This window comes from Leptonychotes weddellii, chromosome 1, assembly GCF_054177405.1.
Source record: "Leptonychotes weddellii isolate Sample4059 chromosome 1, ASM5417740v2, whole genome shotgun sequence".
NCBI lineage: Eukaryota > Metazoa > Chordata > Mammalia > Carnivora > Phocidae > Leptonychotes > Leptonychotes weddellii.
In genome coordinates, this window is record NC_138369.1 from 190,495,187 (window position 1) to 190,508,736 (window position 13,550).

The window sequence follows — 13,550 nt, forward strand, 5'->3', positions numbered from 1 at the left end:
TTTTCATTTCCTTTGGGTAAATACCCAGTAGTGTAATTACTGGATCATAGCGTAGCTCTATTTTTAACTTTCTGAGGACCCTCCATACTGTTTTCCAGAGTGGTTGCACCAGCTCACATTCCCACCAGCAATGCACGAGGGTTCCTTTTTCTCCACATCCTCGCCAACACTTTTTGTTTCTTGCGTGTGTGTGTGTGTGTTTAATTTTAGCCATTCTGACAGGTGTGAGGTGGTATCTCGCCGTGGTTTGGATTTGTATTTCCCTGATGATGAATGATGCTGAGCATCTTTTCATGTGTCTGTTGGCCATCTGGATGTCTTCTTTGGAGAAATGTCCGTTCAGCCCGTGTTTTCTTGAGTACTGACAGTCAAAGCCAATCGCAAAAGCCCAGGCATGTGCTGGGTGAGTGGAAGGAGGTGGGCAGAAGGCGGCCGCTGAGCGGATCTGCCCCTGGGAGTCCAGGCAGGGGTCAGAGTGGGAGTCGAGGGTGCCCCCCGTGGAGGTAAGAGTCCTACCTTGTGGGCAGAGTCCACACTCCCTGGTGCACAGGGAGATCTTACAAATTCAAACCCCGTCTTCATCAGGGCAGAAACGTCCTTGAGACCACAACGCTTCCATGAGCTAGGCTATGACATCAACGACGGCGGGTTTGCCATGAGAAGGCCCGGCTCTCAGCAGTCCACCTGCTCGTCGATTCTAGATTGCCTGGTGTTGGAGTGATGCTCGCGTGGCAGTGGTTCGCACCTGGGGGCTTGTACGGCCCTGGGAGGGAGCAGACAGCCAGCCCACTTCCATTCGAGGGGGGCACCCCCTCCTGGGCAGAGAGGCCGGGGGGCGTGTGTGCTCAGGTCTCTTGGTAGCGACAGTGGTGGACGTGTCACACCTAGACTCTCATTTCACCTGCAAGACAGTTTTGCACCAGGAATTCTGATCCCCATTTTGCTCCAGAGATCACACATGCCAAGGTCACAAGCGATGAAGTTGGGAGTTGGCAGGGGTCTGGCCATGGCGGGAGTCCCCAGGAGAGAGGGTCAGAGATGGGTTGGCACCGCATCCCACGTAGGCATCCTGCCGACGCCCTAGGAATGAGTCTGAGCCTCAACCGCTAGGCCCAGAGGGCTGTGCAGACCATCCAGGCCACCCTCCCACCTGCTGGGAGCGTCCACTCCTGTCCCCAACTCTGCAGCGGCTCTCGCCCAAATTCTCCGTGAATGGCAAGTGCCTGGCCAACTTCCAGGGAGGGATGTTTTTTTCTGTCAAGGGTTGGAGGTTCTGCTCCTCCTACTTTTATTCATTATTCACAAGGAGTTGGGCAAAGAAGCTCTCCAGCCAAAGGGACTAGGCCTTAATACTCCCAGGCTGTGTGACCTCCGGCAAGTTACTTAGCCTCTCTGTGCTTCAGTTTCAGGACCACAGTCCCTACGTCACAGAGTCGTTAGAACAGCATGGCATATAGAGGACCCGCAGCAGGTGCTGGCTCCTGTCCCCAGCATCGTCATCCCTATCATCACTGTTTCACTATTCCTGGCCCCGATTCTGATTCGCTGGGTTGGCAGGTGCAGAGACTCTTGAGGATGATTGCTAGACAGTCGTTACTTTTGCTCTTGTTTCTCTTTCCTGCAAGATTCCAGGGGCCCTCTAGATCTTGTTCCGCAAAGGCGGAGGTCCCAGCTGAGCCCCGGCTGAGGGGGGCGGCAGGGACGGGAATGGCAGAGCAGAGCCGCTCTGCTTTCTCCAACGGCGTGCCCGTGACAGCTCTCCTGCCCGCACCCTTGACCTGAGAAGACTTAGCGTTACATGAGTAATGCATGCTTCTTGCAAAAAATAAACATAATGAGAGAGAGAGAACACGTGTGTATGGGCCGAGTGTTTGGGGGGCTGTCACCCCCAAATTCATGTTAAGTCTTGTATTCGGCATATGTTAAATGTACTGTTTGGAGAGGGGGTCTTTAAAGAGGTCACTAGGTGGCCCTAATGTAGTAGGACTGGTGTCCTTATAGGAAGAGGAGATGAGGACGGACACACATGCAGGGGATGACCACGTGAGGCCGCGGGAGAAGGTAGCATCCCCCCCCCCATCAAGGAAAGAGGCCTCAGCGGGAGGCGATGCTGCCGACAGCGTGACCTTGGACTTCCGACCTCCAGCCTGAGAGGTGGACCGTTGTTTGGGTCGTGCCCGCTGTGGGGCTGTTAGTGTGGCCCCACAGACTAACACACCGTGTGCAGCGAAGACACTGCTCGTCCCTGGGGGCCCTCCAGCGATTCCAGGGATGCCCTCGGCGGCGGCAGAGCCTCCGAGTGTGAAAGCGGACAGTGCCCAGGGGCTGGGGGCAGCGGGGCCGGGTGGGGTTCCAGGGTGGAAACAAGCAGGCAAGATGGGACAGTGACAAGGGCCACGAGGACACTGAAGGGTGCTGCTGGGGAGACTGGGAGTCGGCGGGGTGGGGAAGGGGCCCTGGGAGGGATGGCAGAGAAACCTCCAGCATGGCTTTCCCCGCGTGCCTTCACCTGGCCCTCCCAGAGCCTTCACGGGGCAGGTGGGGCGGCACATGACTCCCCTTGAACCATACGGGGAACTGAGGTGCAGAAGAGCAAGATGATCCGCTCAGCCAGGTGAGAACCCGGTCCCCCCACCGAACCAGCCCTGTGACAGCAAGTCCAAGGGTCCTTCCATCTGGGACGACCTCTCCCGTCCCCACCAGTTCTGGGTCCAGACGCAGAGGAGCCTTGTGTGACAGGAGTCATTCCATCTCACGGGGCGGAGGGCACCTGCCAGCCCGGCCTCCACCCCAAGCCCTGCCTAGCCCTGAGGAAACGGGAGCATGCACACTCACTTCAAAACTACACTGTTCCCGTCCACAGCCCGTCCCCCAGTGAAAGGATGTGCTTCTTTTGCGTGTCTTGACGTGACCCTCATGTCCCTCCTCCTCTGCGTGTTTCCAGAAAGTGATGGTGAGCTTGCTTTTAACGCCCCCGCTGGTGTGCAGACCAGGTCCTTCCCAGGGGCCAGCAAAGTGCGGTCCGGGGGCACTTCTCCATGCCTCTTTTTCCAGAAACAACTCCTCTTCCATTATTCCGAGTATTTGGGTTTTTAGAGTATTTTATTCCCCATCACATCATGTTATCATCTGCGCAGGTAATAACCCCCAAAACCCTGGAGGTTCTCCTCCGCTTCATACTAACACACTGGGTTGTTTCTTCTGGAAGTATTTCCGGAGCCCCCCGACAACAGCGCTGACTAGCTCCCTTTCCTACTTCCCGCACGGTAGGTCTGTGAGCTGGGTTCGGGCTCTCCCGCAGGCATCAGAAATGCTATATTGCAACAGGTGAACGTGTAGAAATAGCATATTTTTTTGTTTTTTTGAACACCAGAGAACAATCTGAAAGCTGATTTGGTGCAAAGAAAAAAATGACAGTTTTTGTGTGTCTGGGTGGGGGTGGGAGGGAGGGCGAGCCTCGTTTGAGCGATCACGCTGACTGCACGTTCCCCGCCTGCCTACCCTGTGGACAGAGCCAGCCCAGGGCAGTGGCCGCTGTCTTTATGAGGAGCCTGGGTCACCTTACCGATTTAGAGACCTGGGGTCCTTCAGGTCGGGGTCTGCACGCGCGCAAAGTGCCCACCTGGACCGCAGAGTTGGCTGCAGCCCCGGGGAGCGCCCCGCTCGGGCAGCATCTCTGATGTGCAGGGCCGTCCGTGTCAGGTAGGGCCTCCAGGCAGAGCGCATGCAGTGCGGCTTAGGGCACAAGTGGCTTGAGGGCGTGGTAATGCCTGCAAAAGATAAAGGGGGGCAGGACTGGACAGACGGAGTCTCAGACCTCCACGCAGCTGCCCAAGGCTCGGAGCCCAGATGGCCTGTTGGGGGCGCCAGGCCCTGAGCTGATGCACTGCGGTACCCCACCCGCTCCCACACACTGGGCTATGCAGGGAGGGGGCCTCACAGCCGGCGTCTGCTCGCCCTCCGGCCCAGCTGCCCTCCCTCTTGGCACCCCTGACTCTACCCGGGGACTCCCTAAGGGATGCTGAGGACAGTCCACGGCTATCAGCTGTGTGGCTCTCATCAGAACAGGCCCTGCGCTCAGCTCACAGGTCCTCAATCCCCACAGCTCGGTGGCTGCATCCGGAAGTTACTTCTCTCCCTGCCTGGCGGAGTGGGACACCCACCTTCATAGCTATAATGAGCCCAGATTCAAACCCGGGGCTTTATCCCTCCGCCGAGGGCCTCCCCACGTGCTGCACATTTGCCCGAGTTCTGTCCTCTGCAGAGCACTGGCTTCACCCACTCCTATGGCCTTGACCTCCAGGCTGCTCCCGCCAGGCTTCCCCCCAGGGCGGGCCTCCACTTAATATTCTCCACTGACACTTGACGTCTCGTGTGACTCGGGACCTCCCGGCTGAACACCGTTTCTCAACAGCCACCTCGGGATGGGGTCGTCGTGTGCCCTGGGGGTTCCCAGTCTCTGCTGTGAAAAATCCCTTTTAGGGTTTTTGCCCATAGAGAAGCCCATTTTTAAAATAATTTGTCTCCTGTGGGGCTCCTGGGTGGTTCCGTTGGTTAAGCCTCTGACTCCTGATTTCAACTCAGGTCTTGATCTTGGGGTCGTGAGTTCGAGCCCCGTGTTGGGCTCCACACCCAGCATGAAGCCTACTTAAAGTACTACTCCTACCACTCCTAGTAGTAATTTGTCTCCTGAAAAACTCCTAGTAGTAATTTGTCTCCTGAAAAACTCCTAGTAGTAATTTGTCTCCTGAAAAACTTACATTTGTAACCATTGTTTTTCCTGCTATATATGAATTAAAAACATATAGCATCTATCCATTTGAGGCTAGAGGCTAGGTGCTGGAGTTAATCAATATCTAGGAAAGTTACTATCTTTAGTTTTGGTAAATTTTTACATCTTGGGTAAATATGCACTTTAGACTTTTAGAAATGCCTGAGTTAGCCCCACAGCCATAGCTCTCTTGGCAAATTCTTGGGGATCAGGGAAGTCTGGGGTGGGAACCTCCTTGCTTTATAGGAAAGGGAACGAAGACCCAAATGGGTCATGTCCTTGACCAAGGTCACAGGCTAAGCTCCCAGCCTTGTCTCTCAGTTCCCCGGAGTGACGACAAGCTGACGTCTGTCCGTGTTTAGCTGCTCCGGGAAGCCCTCCTCAGCCCGGACCCACCTGGAGCCCACGTTGCCACCCGAGCCCTTGAGCAGGCCTTGGGCAGGGCTCGACTGGGGAAGTTCTCCAATGAGACAGACTCTCCAAACGGGAAAGACTGCTTCTAGGCTTGGAGGCAGGCAACTGTCTGCCCTTTGATCTTAGGACCACCTCCTGGGCTCTGGTTTACTTACCTGTGAAATGGGATCAAGCCAGTTGGGTCAGAGATTTAGAGCAAGTAATGAATGGGGAGCCCTCTCCCAGGACCTACGTCCCCCTCGTCCCCCTCATGGAGGGCACTCAAGTAACCCTCCCCTGCTTCTTAGTCATGCACCAAGCCCCTCTGTCTGCACATGTGTGCCACCTAACACCCTGGGTAAGACTTGTCCTTTCCTCATTTTAATTTAGGCAGCTGGGGACCCAAGTCCCTCTCCCAACACAGAAACCATCATTGCTGGGGCCGCCTGGAGCCCCGCACAGCGGCTGAGTCAGGGTCCGGAGCCAGGCTTCGGCTTTGCTGCGCACGGGCATTCGAGACGCTGGCCTGCCTGGGCCTCAGTCTCTCCAAAGGTAAAAGAGCTGCCAGTAGCGTGCATCTCAGGGCTGGGTTTTGATAAGTAGGTGAAATAATGCACATATATAATAAACTCAGTAAACCTTAGGGAGGACCACGTTTCCCGTCCATCTGAGTTCGTGCTCTGCCCAGGGCCCAGTAAGTAGTTAAGGGCTGGTTGGCTGACTTGCAAGTTTAAATGTTTACTCTGCTCATATGTTCAGTTGAGCTTTTCCAGATGCAAATTCCTGCTAGCTTAGGTCTGAATGATCATAGATTCTATCTGAATATAGATTAGATGACATTGATGATGCTTTACTGTGTTGAGACAAATACAGTATTTTGAGCTGATCTAAAAGTTCGAAGTAACTATTAAGTGGCCATCAAGTGTCTGAACGATGAGGTACATTTAATTTGTTTTTTAGAAGTATTTATAAAATGTGTGCATACAGTAAATTTAAACTTTACTACCTAGTAACAATGAAGTTGCCTTACCCCTGTCCAGCCAATAACAGTCTCAGATAACAGTCTCACATTGATCCTTCCAGAAGTTTTCTGGATGTGTACATGCGTATACTGATTCTCAGTACAGGAAGGAGATCCTTGTATACACACTGCCCTGCATCTTTCCTCTCTGTCTTTTTTAATTTAACAGATCTTGGAGATTATATAATATCAGCATATGTAGAACCACATTAATTTTTTATTTATTTATTTATTTTTATTTTTTTTAAAAGATTTTATTTATTTATTTGAGAGAGAGAATGAGATAGAGAGCATGAGAGGGGGGAGGGTCAGAGAGAGAGGCAGACTCCCCGCTGAGCAGGGAGCCCGACGTGGGACTCAATCCTGGGACTCCAGGATCATGACCTGAGCCGAAGGCAGTCGCTTAACCAACTGAGCCACCCAGGTGCCCAAAACCACATTAATTTTTTAATGTTCTAAATTAAAAATATTATTAAATGAATATGCTGGAGTTTATGGAACCAGGTGTCTATGGGTTGTTTTCAGATTTTTGTTAATTATATGCCGTAAGTCAGAACATCCTTCTATTCACATCTGCAGGCGCCTGTGGGAATTTACCTGTAGGACAAGACAGCTAGAAGAGACGCTGCGGGCTCCAGGGTTTTAGGAGTAATACATTTCCACCAACCATGCAAGCCATAACTCCTTTTTCAAGCATAAGGGAGTTGTGAGTAGAACAGGTGCACGTATGTGTATTTTATTTTATTTTAGTCCAAGTGTTTTCTGAAATAATGGGAGGAGGTTTAAAATAAGACCCAGCTGATTGTAACAGCACCTGGTATTTTAAATAGTTTTCCAGTGAAACCGGTCCAAGTTCAGGAGGTCCAGCTTGACCTGAGGACCTGAACAGGCAGCGGGTCAGGTGAGGTACCCAGTGGAGAAAGCAGACTGGAGATGACCCTCCTCCTGGCTGCACTCCCTGCGACTGTCCAGGCTGGCCACCAGCAGGTGCTCCGTGGGGAACTCAGGCAACCCTGTCCAGCGCGGGCGCTCTTCAGGCAAGAGGGGAGAGCGGTTAGTGACCTGGGAGCGGGGTACACTAGCGAGGCCGGTTCTGGGCGATCGCCCCCCCCACCCCAGTTCCGGGAAGCTTCCTCCAGGATCAAATTGATACAATGTTGCCGGCCTGGTGCCAACTATAAATAAGTCAAAGGGCGCTGCACGTGGGTCTGAAATCTATCCTCCCGCGGAGCCGAGGCTCCCAAGACGGTCCCCACGGTGACGCGCGGGATCCACCCCCCGCGGCGGCGGTAACACGCCCCCTCCCCCCCCACCCCCCGGGGCCGTGACCCGGGCTAGGGGAGGTGCTCACTCCCGGAAACAAGCCGGTGCCCGCGGGGGTGAGGGGACCCCAGGGAAATGGGGGGGTTTGCGGGGTCGCCCGACCCGCGGTGCTGTCTCCCCGCCCCCCCCACATACTGCGCCCCCACCCGGTCCCCTCCCTGCGTCAGTCCCGCCTCCTGACCTGCCTGGCTGGTCCCTCAACCCACGTGCCCCGCCGGCTCCGGTCCCCGCCCCGGATTCACGCGCGTCCGTTCCCCGACCTCTGCCAGGACCCCTTCCCCGCCTGCGCCCCCCCGGCCCCCCCCGCGCCCCCCCCGAGCGCCCCCCCGCGTGTCCCCGCGTGTCCCCCCCGCGTGTCCCCCCCTCCTCGCGCGCCGGCGGAACTGTGGGATCGCCGCGCACAGGAAGTGGCGGGGCGGCGCGGCCGAGGGCGGAGGGCGGCGGGCCGGGCGGGGCGGGATGGGGGCCGGGGGCGGCGGGCGCCGCACTCGCTGAGGCCCGACGCAGGGTCGGGCGCGCCCAGGGCCGGAGCGCAGCGGCCGGAGTGGCCGTGGAGGCGACGCCGAGGCCGCGCGCGCGACGAGCAGGTGGCGGCGGCTGCAGGTGAGCGGCGCGGCCCCCACCGAGGTCGGGCCCCCCTCCCGCCGCCCGAGGTCGCTCCCCTCCCCCCGCCCCCCGCCGCCCCAGGTCGCTCCTCCGCCCGAGGTCGGCCCCCGCCCGAAGTCGGCCCCGGGCCCGCTGGCCCCGCGCCACAGTGGGCCGGCTGCGCTCCGCCCGGCGTGGGGCCTGCGGGAGGACGGGGCGGGGGGGGGGCGGCTGGGGGTGGTCCGTGGGCCCGGGTCGTCCCCGCACCCCTGGCCTCCCCGGTGCCTTGTCCGGCGGAGGCCCAGGACACCTCCCCGTCTGCCCCTCTCAGGCCCCTGCAGCCTCCAGGGGAGGGGGCCGGCGGGGGGTGAGGAGGGGGGAGCCGCTGGGGGAGGGTCGCCCCGGGAGGGGCCTGGTGGCCGGGGCTGAGGGAGGGCGCGACCCCCCCTCCCCTCTCCCCGCGGGCTCTGCTCGGGCCCCCTCTGCTCCCCCTGCGGTCGCGACGGGCCCCCTGCCTGGCTCGGGGGCGCTGGGGACCTGGGACCCCGCGCAGCGCCCCTGACCCCAGCAGGCCGTGGTCCAGGCTTAGTTTCACTTTTTGCTCAATCCGAGGGAGGGCTGCAGGTGGAGATGCAAAGGGGGTGGCGTGTGCTGAGTTTTCAGATTTGACTTTGGCGTTTGGACCAAGGCCGACTGTGAATTTCCACCGTTCCAGTCAAGTGATGGGGTCAGTCAGTGATCCAAGAGCTGTTTGGGGCCCGAGCCACCTTCACCCCCAGGGCCACCCCCAGGATCCTGGAAAGGAGGATTATTAGCAGTTGCAGCTACCTTGAAAAATTGTGCAGTTGTGTTTTTTTTTTTTTTAACTTTGAGAGAAGTTCAGTGCAGTAGGGAAAATGCTTTTATAAATGGCTTCCTGGGCCTTTTTTTTTTTTAGCACAATATTAATAGTCTTGTCTAAGGGAATACTTGAACAGGTAGGTTCCTTTTTGTAGGAAACATGATCTTAATAGAAGGAAAAATGAGGACCGCTGGCCTTCAGAGTCTGGGATTTTGAGAAGCAGCGCCCATCCGAGAAGTGACAGTCATCCCAGGGAGCCCAGGTCCACCACTGGTGTGCTGGTGCTGCTGGGGCCCGGTGTGGGGGGCTACACCCAGAGCCCCCACCCCCATCCCGTGCTCCAGGTTACAGTTCTGCAGGCTGATGATACTCACTTATGGGTTGCTAGTCCACGTTTCTCTGTTGAAAAGCTTCATAGGGAGTCTCAGTCAGATTCTGAACGTTCCCTAATTTGATCACTTCCTTGCTGCCCCCTCTTCCTTTTCTAGATCATCATGACTATGCACCCCCCCTTCTCATCCCCTTCAAAGTTTTAGAATTAGCCTGTTATGGCTCACTTCTGTATCCATTTCTCAGTCACCCTTAGGGATCTCCATGATTACATTGTTTAAAAGAGAGGCTACATGGGATTGACAGTCAGGATGGGAAGGGCCTCTTCTTGGCCCTGGAAGGTACAGTCGCCTTAATGTCTTGAGCCAGATGTCATGTGTATGTGTATGCATAGTGGCCATGCGTGGATGGAGTTTGCTGTTCATGCCACCCGTGTGAGGCCCTACCTGGAGAATCTCTACCAAGAGGTCTGTGTCTTAACAATAAACTGAGGCATGTGCGAGAGCAGGGTGAGAGGCAGTGTTGTAGGATGGTCAGGGAAGGTGCAGGAGGGATATTTCAACTGCCTCCAGGGAGGGTGCCCTCGGCCCTGGGCTGGCCCACGTGGCAGGCGCAGCGCCTGCATGAGTGCTCCCTGGCCTGAACACGGTCTGTGGGCCAGCGCTGGGGAAGCAAACAAATCAGATGTTTTATTTTGAAAGGTAGAAAAAGTGTACCCACCAAGGTGATCTGTCCATTTTTACTCCTGCTTCCCACTGAGTTCACCCTGATACGTAGCCCGTGGCCTCTGATCACACCTCAACCTTGGAAGAGGTCTGCGAGAACAGAGGTCTGGCTGCCTGCTGAAGGTTAGGTCACAGGTCAGCATGACCAGGTTTAAACTAAGATCCACGGGCTCCCATCTTCTGAGACCCCACCATCTGCTAAAAGTCCATACATTTTCATTTGGGGTCAAATCAGAGGTAGGAGGGAAATATTGAAATCCTTGTAAACAGGGAAAATAAAAAACAGAAGTTGTGTTGAGAAGAGCCAGATTCACTGGGTTTTTTTTGGACGGGAAGGGTCTGGTTAACTTGTCCAATCACATTTTACTCCTGAAATGCACACCTTCTGGTGACTTTCAGCCTGACTTAACATGGGAGACGGGAGGGCACGCTTACAGTGTGGACCAGGTGCCCCTCACTGTTAGCAGCGGCCCCCGTCAAATCTGGCAAAAGCAGTAGCTTCCGTCTCTAGCCCTTTCTTCCCTCCCTGGCCTTGTCAGAACTCAGAAGAGTTTACTGGTAGAAGTTGTGGCTGATTGATATTTATAGAGCAAAGGACCTGAGTGGCTACATTTGTCTGTTTCCTTTTAAATGATTTGTATAAGGTAAGATCTTTAGTTACTCAGTAAGGTCAGACTGAATTTTGTAAAGCAATTACTTAGAAATTTCATAGATTTGACTTTTGGCTAACCAAAGAATATTTGAGACTTTAAATGAGTTGTTTCAAGTTGTAAGAGAAAATGTCTGTGACTTAATTGCCCTTCCTAAAACTACTTTGTAATAATCTTAACATTCATCGCAAATTACTAATTTCAAAATGCTGCATTTTAGGCAAACACATGAGTGGTATGTCCTTGGACAGGCTTCCTTTCAGTTATTAAAAGAATTTGCCATGTTTGGATTATCTTTGTGGAGTGAAGTGTGAGAGGTGGTGATCTTGGGAGGGCATCTGTGCGACCATTTGGGAGGTGGCGGGCGGGCTGGGGGGAGGCTGGCCCCCGCCCTCACTGCAGGGTGCAGTCTCACCAGCTGTGGACGCTGTGGTTTGATCGCTGTCCCTTCCCGAGCATAGCTGGAAGGGTCGCAGGTAGGGTACATCTTTCGATGCTGGTGCTAGCAGATCGATATGTGACAGGTGACATTCTTCCATACGACTCAGAACCGAGGTTGGGCACGTGGTAGGAGCAGCGTGCCAGTGGCTGAGAGGCCTGTCCCCAGGCGACTTGGGGAGGCCATGCATTATTAATGTGGATCTTCTCGATTCCTTTCTGAAAGTGGGTGGGGAGTGAAATCTGTAATAAAGAAAAATGGTAATGAATTCTACCGCGAGCAGTAGTAAAAAGCTGTATGCTGCAAGGAAGTACCTTCAGCCAGATGTGTCGCTCAGCGGCGAATTGTATCCCCTATGGTGGGAACCTGGTGGGGGAGCTAAGCTCTCTTCATCACATCGTTGGCTGACCTGAAGACTTTAGAAGCATGTGCTGACGTTAGGAGTGTCCCCTGCCTCTTCACTGAGGCTTTACATATTGTCCTGTGATAACAGCTACAACGATGGGGGCTCTGTGAGGTGTTTCACGTGCAGATTATGTTGTCTGATTCTTGGAAAAGCCCTGTGAGGACAGTGGCCTCGCCCCCATTACATGGATGGAGAAACTGAGTGGGGAGGGCTTGGTGGGGGTTGCTCAGCTAGCAGGTGATGAATCTAGACTTCAAAGGTCTTCTCGAATCCAGAGCACCTTGATACTCAGAAAACTCAGTTATGAAAAATCTACATTTTTGAAACTAAGTGGTTGGCTTCGCGCAAGTAGTCATTTAAAAACTTTTTACTTCCAGAAGGCTACACTTGGTGGACTGGGGATCAGAAATCCCCATCTGAGATGGTGGAAACAGATACATGCTAGATATGATGTTGCATTGGAGAAAAAGTCAGGTTATGCAAATTCGTGTGTTCTCAGCTGCCTTGTGCCCTTGGTGGGAGTGAGGTGAAGGGCTGTCCTGGGGACGAGTGTAAGGAGTGCACCAGTGGTTGGTCCAGCATTCCGAGCACTGGTTTCTACTGGAGGCCACTGTCCAAGTCTAACTGGAGCCATTGAATGAATGTGCCTTTTATTAGGAAGATACACATAATCCTCATGTTCAGAGAGAAGTCCGTCAACTGGTATACCTTGCAAAATAAGGCTTAATAGCAGCGATTTTTGCCAAAATGGGCCAGAAGTTAATTCTTACATGGAGAGTGCATCAGTTTGGGTGCCGCAGGAAGCAGATGCCCAAAAGAGAGGGGCAGGAGGTTAGCTGGGAGAGAGGCTGTGGAGGCCAAGGGGCGCGGGGCGGGGTGCTACGGGGGCCCTCACCGTGTTGGTCTGATGAGGTGAGAGGAGACAGCGGTGGTGGAGAGCTGGGGAGGGAGGACCTCTCATGCAGCTCTGAGAAGGTCTCAGCCGGGGGCCTGTGGCTGGGACTGTCCCCAGCCCGGGAGCCCGGGATCCCTCAGGCCCGGCCGAGCGTGGAGGGCGCGTTGCCACCATGCGGCGGGTTCTCCCTTGAGGGGGCTCTGAGTGTCCAAGCCCTGTGACTGCCTCACAGATGACGTTTAGTGACTTCCACAAAAGTGGAAGGACGTGGTAAACATGATCCTCCAGTGCTGATAATTGTGCAGCATGGGTAGTGAGTTGGTTTTGTTTTAGAAAAAGCCCTGTGGTTATGGCAGGTCTCCTTCGCTGGGCCTGGTGGTGAGCTGGTACCCGACAGCAAAGCATCCGGTGCTGGGAAAGAACCGGGGGCTTCCAGATGGCCGTGGAGGGCAGAGCACACACACGTTAGCACCCGTTAGTGGTTATTTTCAGCTGTGTGAGTCAAGGGGCGTACTACTATAACTTGGGCTCTAGCGAACGTGTTAGAAAATGCAGTGCAGGGGAGCCTGGGTGGTTCCATTGTTAGGCGTCTGCCTTCGGTTCAGGTCATGGACCCAGGGTCCTGGGATCGAGCCCCGCGTCGGGCTCCCTGCTCAGCCGGGAGCCTGCTTCCCCCTCTCCTACTCCCCCTGCTTGTGTTCCCTCTCTCGCTGTGTCTCTCTCTGTCAAATAAATAAATTTAAAAATCTTTAAAAAAAAAAAAGAAAGAAAGAAAATGCAGTGGCAGCCTGCAGTTCACCTCTGGCTCCAGGCTAATGTGGCATTTTCCCGGAGCTCTAACTGCTTTGTGCCCTTCACTTCTTTTCTTTATAGTGTAGGGAGTTATTGGGTACAAACATTTCTTTTTTGGTAAATAAAACTACATAAAAGTTGTGAACACCGATTCTGACAGAGGCCAGGCAGGAAGGGGAGCCAGGGGAAATGTAGGTGTGAAACAGAGGAGGACGGCTATGTGGACAAGAGTGATGGCCGAGGCCTCTTCTCTTGGGCATGCTCGCCGGACCCCCAGCACTGACCCCCAGCACTGCCCCAGCCAGCATGACCCCAACACGGACCCCCAGACACCCCCAGCTTTGACCCCCAGCACTGAACCCTCACCCCCAGCACTGAC

The 13,550-nt window shown here is 54.9% G+C and overlaps 1 protein-coding gene across 1 annotated transcript in view; it reads left to right on the forward strand.

The window, feature by feature from the left end:
• Nucleotides 1-7,962: 7,962 nt before the first annotated feature.
• The window catches only part of AGPAT3 (1-acylglycerol-3-phosphate O-acyltransferase 3), an 89,559-nt gene continuing 83,971 nt past the window's right edge, over nucleotides 7,963-13,550 (forward strand). Inside the window, exon 1 of the mRNA XM_081800707.1 lies at nucleotides 7,963-8,111. The gene's annotated coding sequence lies outside the window, so the exon portion shown is untranslated. The remainder of the gene's footprint in view (nucleotides 8,112-13,550) is intronic.